Here is a 9242-nt window from a genome sequence, read left to right as displayed (position 1 = left end):
GACAACAATTTTGCTATATAATGTTAAGCAGAAAAGCAAGTTGAAAAGAATGCAGAGAGTATGATACCATTTAGATAAAGTTCCAAACTTAACTATATATTGTTTTGGATTACATAGACACATAATAGAACTAGAAAGAAAGATAAAGGGATAATAAATATAAAATTCAAGATAGTGTTTACATATGGGAAAGAAGCAAGGAATAGGATTGAGGAGAGACACAGGAACTTTACTTATATTTGCTCTGTTCTATCTCTTAAATCGAATGGCGTACACAGATGTTAATTTTATGTTCTATAAACTATGATTATATTTTTTATTCTGGATGTAGTATATAACTCATAGATTTTTTTAAAAAATAATAAAGTTAAGGGAATATTCCAGCAATACCATAGAGACAACACTATTGAGAGCTCAGATTTCTCCAGAACAAAAATTTGGGCCACTCCACCACTAACTAATCCTAAGCACATGAAGTTCTAATTAAAGGTAAGAAGGGAAAAGTATAGTGGAAGAGAAAGAAATGACTACTATCTCCAGTGTCATGACTCTGCAGAAATATATTTTCTTTCTTATGATGCCAGGTATTGGATATTGTATCTATAACTAAAATCATTTTTTTCTCTTCTCTTTACCCTGTGGACTTACATAAGGTAATAATAATTACATTTACAATTTAGTATATACTTTGAAAACTATTGAGATAGAGTAACAGCAGAACCAGAAAAAGAACAGATGTCACCCAGATATCCTGACTTGGAACAGGAAGCAATAACTAATGAGACTTTGGGTTGCCTCCTTCTGAAGAAGATAAGTATTTTCACAAGCATGAGAAACAGCAGCATTCATTTTGGCAGAAACAAAAGATATATTGTTATTGGACCATCAAAAAATGTGCAGTAAATATTTGTCATATTTTGACTTTCCAGCATCTGAATGCATTTTCTATTTGAATAGACTTCCCACCATAGAAATCTTGGGGGGAAGCAGATCTCACCACCACCCACAGAAGGTAAAAAGGCCAGATGTTCATTTTACCAGCCCTTCCACTGCTAAGCCATCAAAACACATCTTTTTGCTAGACCCAATAGAAACCCATCCAGGGCTTTTATGCCAGTACTGATAGTCCAACAAAGCAAAGAAGGTAGAGTGGTGCTATCCACAACAGCGAAGGCCAATTTCTAGAGGAAGCATTTGCTACATTCACTGTTAAAAGTTTAGGGCAGTGATCTAAAAAGCTGAATGTTTCCATTGTTCAGTGGTGGTGGCATGACTGTCTTTGATGACCTGGTTCTACAACATAATGTGATTTGAGGTCTGACTTCCTCAACTTCCTTGTAATCACTCATTGTTTGAGCTTAGTTCTCCAGCCCTAACAGAGATTTTGAAGGATATCCAATGTATTTTCAAGCATTCCTTTTCTGTGAAAATAAGCTATAGATGTTTTCTTTTGCTTACTGCAAAGGATCTGGCTTATTCACATGTGTATTTTTTAACACTCTGTATCTCAGTCTTGGTGAAATTATGCAAACCCTCAATATTTGAAAAACAACTCCATCCTCTTCTGGGGACGCTGACTAGAGGCACTCAGAATGGTCCAGCATTTGACATCATCATAGGTTTTCCTACAATACAGCCTCTAACAAAACTAGTCTGTCCTGAATCCCTGGTAATAGGATTGCTTACATATATAGCAAGAAGGTTGGGAAAGCACCAAAGTCTGCGTTTGGTGGATGCCCAGGCAGATTTCGAGGGGTTTGTGGTGAGAGACCTACAGTTCTTAATGAGGTTGTCCAAAACAACAACAACAAAAAAACATGTCAGCAGGGCCTCTGGTGGTTCCATGTGTGCAAAATGTATTCATGACAGGATCAAGTGTTCTTTCCTTATCGAGGAGCAAAAAATCGTTGTGGCACAAGCACAGAGTCAGAAAGCAAAACAAAGAAAAGAAGGTTTTTTTCAGTAATAAAAATTAAAAGACTTAAAAGAAAAAGGAAAAACAACGTCAAGGTCCAGCCACACATAGAAGTTTCTTAGGTACTATTTTATTTGCTGAAATATTTTCCTTTTAATTTATATATATAATGATCTCAACCATTTACCAAACATCCATGCTATGATCACCCCTGTCAGGAATAATGGTAAGAATCACCTGGCATCTGTTGAGGTGTTTACACCTGATCAAGCACCCACATTACATTTTCTCCTTTCAGTCACAGCCTGGTAAAGCAGCCAAAATGATGCCAATCGATCCCCATCTTATTTCATTTATGAGCTACTCAATTCACATGGCCCTTACTAACATCAGCAACAACATGGCACAATTTCTATTTACTGAGTTCTAAAAATGGATCATACACAGGGCTAGGAGCTTAAAACATTCTTACATGTTTCTAATCCTCACAACAATTCTTTAAAGAAGGTATTTTTATTTCCATATTTTAGGTAAGGAAAGTGAAGCTCACAGAGATCTGGGGGAAGGGGGTGGAAATACAATTTGTCTCCAATACATGAGGCTCTTCTTTATCATCTTCCTCCAATCCTTCAAGTTGCTTTGTCTGGTAACTTGGTAGATATTACTCAAAACATCTAGAAAAATAATAACTAAGGAAACCAAATGGCTCTTTGATAGTAGTATGCTGAAGATTTTTAAGTGTGTTCAATGACTCTTGGCTCAATATCTGTCTCTAATATCTTCACACTCTGCAGTAAATTTCCATGTAGAAATATTGTTGGTTTCCTGTGGGAACCTTTTATAAGTAGATATGCCAAACCATTTCAAGCACTGTATTGGAAACATTCACATAAATAAATATGCTGTCTTAGAGGGAATATTACCAAAGGCAAAAAAAGAAAAAAAATGTCAATTGAGAATACAACTAAAATAATTGCAGGCATGATGTTGTGAGTAATGCTGACTTGTTAAAGAAGAATTATACAGAACTTGCAAGAGAATAGTGTTTTTAATGAGGTGCAGTTGTAAACACTTGTAGTCCCTGCTTCTCAAGAAGCCAATGAGGGAGCTCAGGAGTTAACATCCTGCTTAGGCAACATAGCAAGATCCTCTCTCTTAAAACAAACAAACTAACAAATAAATAAAAATTGTGTCCCTTTTCTGGATTCACTTTCTAATTTTTTTAGTCTTCCTTCTATATCTATATCTCTCACTTCCCATCATCATTAATTCAAAGTATGGTAAGTTTTTTGAAAACTCATCACTTCCCCAATACCTCTTCAAGAGCAAAAGGACATTGAATGGTCATCTTTAATTAAGCTCCATTAATTGAGTAGGAAATGCTTCCCTCTGCACTAACACAATATATTAACACAATCTCTCTTGACTGTGAGTTCTGTAGAACCATGTCTTAGTCATAAATTTTGTCCCCTGTATAATTGGAATACTGACAATCCCTACTTCATCAGGTTGCTGTGAGAATTAAATTATATAATCTTTGTAAAGTGCCTAGAACAAAATAAAACACATATTGAGAAAAATACATATAAACATACACACAAACACACACACAATGGGTTCCAGTTTTGTATATCTTCCAACATTTGGGCTGGCTTAATATTCAAGCAGTTAACAAACACTTCGAATGTTTTTTATTATCATTATTATCAAAAACAAACAAACTGTGTCCCCTGCATTCATGAAGGGGAAACATCATCCATCCAGAGACCCAGGCCAGAAACCCAAGAATCATTCAACTAGTCTCTCTTCATTACCCCCACATCCAACCAATCACTAAGTTCTTTCTCTCAAATCTGATCCTTTTACCATCTCACAGCCTCTCCTATCATAAGCAACACATTCATTTCCATCACATGGTCACCTGGTCTCCACCTTGCTGTAGCAGCAAAAGTGGTTTTGTCAATTTGTTGCTGAAACCTCTTCAATAGCTTCCAGTTGGAAACTTCTTCCTGCTGCTTCTGGAAAAAGTTCTAATTCTTTTTAAAAACCTTGATATTGGTACCTTTCTACTTCTCAAGCCTCATCTCTCACATATCTCCATCTCTACCTTTTCATCCCAACATCTTCCCATGCTTCAGCCAAACAGAACATATGTACATGCCTTACATCCTTCATCTGCAGACACACACATTCTGTCTCTTTTGCCTGGAATGCTCCTCCTCCCTCTGTTTGCCTGATGAACATCTGCTTATTCTTCTTCGGACATAACGTGTACATTATTTCTTCCAGGAAGCTTTTGAGGATCCATTCTCTTCGCCAATGGTAGCTGCCCCTCCAGCAGCCCATGCCTTCTACACCCTTCCACACAACACACTCCTTAGCATGGCCTGTGTACAGCTCTGACTTCACTAGACAGTCAGCTTCAGGAAGGTTGGGGTCTCATCTGACTTCCTCATCATTACAAATCCAATGAACGCGATGCCTGGCATATAAACTGTTGCTCAAATCATTTTTTAATTAAAAAATTTGTAATGTTAATTTCTTACTATCAAAAAGCAAGAGTCGTAAGTTTGCGATTAGTGTGATTCCCTTGGCTCCAAGCCCTCCCACATGAAAGGAGGCTTAAAATAATAACAGAGACACAGAGCAATTCATCTTCAGACTCCTTTTCAGATGCTGCCAACAAAGCCATCTTTATAATCCTTTAGGATCATTTAGATGGAGTACAAAGAGAATGTCATTGTGATTTTATAATTCTGCCTGTGTGCTCAGAGTAATTACAGAGTGTTTGGGATACATAGCCAAACTAACATTGCTACAGATTAAACTGCAGACATCTAACAAAGATTGTCTTCCTATAAATGAATACATTTATAATAAGTGTTGAACAGGTCCTCTTGACACCCAATTTGATGTACACAACTCCACTAACTTAATACCATATGATGGAGAAAGCAAAGGGAATTCCTAAACAGATGGAGAATTATAATTTGAATATAGTTATACATAAGCGAGTGAACAGAAGTGCCAGAGGAGAAAAGAGTTTAGGAATAAATAAAAGAGTCACTATGCTGCCGGGCACAGTGGCTCATGCCTATAATCCCAGCACTTTGGGAGGCCAAGGTGAGAGGGTTACTTGAGCCTAGGAGTTCAAGACTAGCCAAGGCAACATAGTGAGACCTCATCTCTAAAAAAAGTTTTTTAAATAGCCAGGCATAGTGTCACATGCCTATAGTCCCAGCTACTCTGAAGCCTGAGGTGGGAGGATTGCTTGAGTCAAGGAGTTCAAGGCTGTGGTGAGCTGTGATCGTGCCACTACACTCCAGTCTGGGTGACAGAGTGAGACCTGGACTAAAAAATAAAAAGCAAAAATGCTGAAAATTCCCAGCAGACAAATCACATTGCCTGCACTGCACTATATATATGCCCGTGTATACATGTTTAGAGAGACTAATAAGTAGGGAGAGTTAAAGTTAATCAATATTATTGATAAAATGATTAAAATAGAAATAACACAAGGAAAAGGAAATCTGATTAGGAGAAGTACAGGCTAGGGGAAAGACAGTTTGATGCAATTTGCATATACTATTTGACTAAGTTAAATATTAACCAATTGAGCATTCATGAGACACAGCTATACATTGCAAAAGTCATACTAAACAAATTTCTTTGCTATAGTAAAATATATTTTTTAGTTCACTTTTCACATCATTTTTTTAAACCCAACTTTTAAAAATCAGCTATGGAAGATCTTATATTACCTAACACAAAATCTGCAGTACAGGAAATTGAGTTATCTGCTCTCTTCTAGGAAAACAGACCACAAATATGGAATTTTATTGTTTAAAATATAATTATAAGCCAGGCTCGGTGGCTCAGCCTGTAATCCCGCGCTTTGGGAGGCTGAGGTGAGTGGATTGCCTGAGCCCATGGGTTCGAGATTCACCTGGGCAGCGAGACCTCATCTCTACAATAAATCAAAAATTAGCTGGGCGTGGTAGCATGCGCCTGTAGTTCCAGCTACTCGGAAGGCTGAGGCGGAAGGATCGCCGGAGCCCAGCAGGTCGAGGCTGCGGTGGCCGGGAGCGGACACTGCACTCCAGTCTGGGTGACAGAGTGAGACTCCAACTCAAAATAAATAAATAAATAAATAAATAAATAAATAAAATATAAGTATAAATGCAATTGAGTAACACTAGCTGACCTTGTTTTATAAAAATTTCTAAAAGTTGGCAGCCCTGTTACATAAGACTGTATAATTTTAAATAGCAAACGTGGTCATGGAGGTTCGTAGATCTTTGAAACTCAAAAATACTCACTGCTAGAAAGGGAGAAAAACACAAACCAGCATAGATCGTTATTAGAAATTTCCTAGAGAGAAATGTTCCAGGTTAAACATTAGACACTGCAAATGTACCAAGTTAATGTAGATGTCTCTCTCCCACAATCTTTCACCACTTAAAATTTTGCCCCCAGCTAACAGGTGGGCTGAAATCAAACTTATTTCAACAAACCAAACATCCAAACTATGTAATCACGGGATGACATCTGAGCTTGATCTGGCTGGCTGCTTATAAAGGAGTCTTTCACAATGATATTTGGAATTTTCAATGTTGACCAAGCTAGACACTAAGGCACACCACCTGCATACTTCATGCTGAAATCAACCAAGTGCAAATAAAGAGCCCTACCTTTTTAAAAAATGCCTCCGTCCATCTGTTTTGAAAGGCACTGGTAGTTTTATTTTGTACATAAAGGTAAGCCTCCTACTTTAACAACACGGGCCTTTTTAGTTGTTTACCCAGTATGGTGATTGATGTAAACTGAATTACACATACACTTTCTCACAAACCTTAGCCAGCACAACACATAAGAAGGCAGTTGGCCTGTTGGGGAACAGTCTGTGGCCAAAAACCAGTAGATCTAAGAGACCTATGGGATCCAAGTCCAAGTCCTAGTCCTCATTAGCACAGTGCTCTCGTGATGCTACTCCACCAGGAAAATTCCAAAGATTTATTGCTGCTATGTGCTACTCCGGATCTTTGAAACAGTTTCCCACAATCTAAAAATACTTCCTCAACAATTAGACTGCACATACACACACACACAGAGAGAGAGAGAGAGAGAAAATTTGTTCTAAATTAAAGATAAATAAATTTACAGCATCTAACTCGACAAGTTTCTATATCTTAATCAAATATGAATGTATTATCACAGATGACTTCATATTCTGATTTCTTCTTACTGATTTCTCTGGGTTTCACGTCCCCTATTTCTTTAATACATCACTCTCTGGGGTTTTCTTTTCTCGACAGTTTGTGGGGGAAAATTGAAACATCTCTTTGGATGGTTGCTGTGTCTGCCCAGGGTGCCAAGCGACCTTCAGTTCTAAACACAAAAACCACACTCCAAACCAGGAATATTCCCCAAACCCTTTACTTTCGTGACATTGCTTCAAAGTGTGTTACTTTTTTAAAAAATTCTGACTGGAAGTGCCAGCAAATAACAGCACCATATGCTGATTTACACAGAAGAACTCTCTAAAATTTGAGACATCATGAAACAAGGTACTCTCACGATTGCTGTCAGTCAGTTCAGCAGTTTGCTTCCACACACACTCCATGAAGGAGTATGACAGTTGGGTAGTGCTCCTTCTGGGTTTCTACAGGAAGGCTCCGAGGTACAAAACCTTGGATTAGCATTCTGAAACTTAAACCAATCTTAATTCATCTCTGCCATCTTGGCATCTAACTAAAATGTGCAAGACAGAAGAATGGACTCTGCCAGCGTAGGGAGGAATGCACCTAACACCAATAAGGGTACCCAAACTTTACCCGCACAATGAACACTTAGGTAACTAACCCTGAATTGTACCCCACATCTTTAAAATAATAATAGAAAGGAAATACCATACTTTCTTTGAATAAGATTTTAGTAGTCTTCTCCAATTTTTTTAAAAAAAAGGATTTTCTTTCAATCTGACTTGATTTATCCAAATTTTACACCATATTTCAATTTTGTTTCCTCCATTTTGTTAACCAGCTATGATGGAGAAGAGCTGATCACCATTCACTTTTGAAGCACTGATGCCAATTATTAATTAGGTCTAAAAAATCATCTTCAAGCTCAGTAAGACAGCGGCCAGGCCAGACTATGTGAGTCTTTGTGTGAGTGAGTATGTGTATGGAAAATTTTGTGTATGTGCTGGTGAGTGAGTGGGCCTTTGAGTGGCTGACTGAGTGAGGACTAGGGAGCTAGCAGCCAGGGATCTCCTGGTGCAGCAGCTGGTGCCTCAGTGGCTGGGTTTTGACCCTAGTGATTCCCGGGACACAGAAGCCAAGCGCCCTTTTCTTTTTCTTTTCTCTTTTTTTAAATCAACAAACCTTCCCTGGGAAGAAAATGCTGGGAGAGACTGTCTAAATGGGGGCTTGTGAGCAAGTGGCTAGGACCCTGGTGCAACAGCTGGTGCTGCAGCTTCTCTGCTTCCTCCCTGACTTTTCCCAGGTCGTAGAAACTGAGGGCCTTTTTTTTTTTTTAAACAGACAAAAGTGGGGGGGAGAAAAAATAGCCCCAGGCTCTCCCTCACTGATGCAGCAGGAGAGAGGCTGCTGGCTCCTGGCTTTGCCTCACCACTTCAGCAGCTGACAGGGCTCTGGCAGCAGGGGCTGTGGAGGGAGTTCAGAGGCAAAGTACCACAGAAGAGGACAAGAGAGGCACACTATCACCATCTTGAAGGCGGGGCAGGAGAGTGCACCAACTTGCTTACCACAGAGCAACAGACCTGATCTCTAAAACTGGTGGATCAACTACTCAGGGATTGATTGTGACCCAGAGGGAATATCCTGAAACACAAACTTCAGAGGGACTTGAGTGCTTAGTTCCAGGCGTCCGACTCCCTACCCTGATCCAACCACGGGACAAAGGGTATGGCCAGAAAAGGATGAAGAAGAACTCTAAAGAGATCAGTGATGAGTCTGGGGCTGACCCGAACCCCTTCCTCCCCAGCAATCCTCTGAACATCAGACCCACATAGCTGGGACACTACTGAGAGGGACAAACCCAGGCAGAGCCTGGACATCAGTCACAATAGGAGAACGCCATTCCAGGATAGGCTTGGCTGGAGGGACACCCCCCCCTCCCCCACGATTACATACCTGGGGAAGAGACAATCCCGTACCTCCCTGAGGAGAGAGTGAAAGAGATGGCTCTGCAGGAAAGACCTGACTAGAGGAACAATTACAGAGTCTGTCACAAGAGGGCAGGTTTTTTTAAAATTTCAATTAAAAAAATTATTTTAATATTTTGACTGCTTGTTTGTTAGTTCATC

The sequence above is a fragment of the Carlito syrichta genome, unplaced genomic scaffold (assembly GCF_000164805.1).
Source record: "Carlito syrichta isolate Samal-C Ts95f unplaced genomic scaffold, Tarsius_syrichta-2.0.1 Scaffold60087, whole genome shotgun sequence".
Taxonomy (NCBI): Eukaryota; Metazoa; Chordata; class Mammalia; order Primates; family Tarsiidae; genus Carlito; species Carlito syrichta.
The sequence above is the reverse complement of the archived record's forward strand: the minus strand, read 5'-3'. Positions refer to the sequence as shown.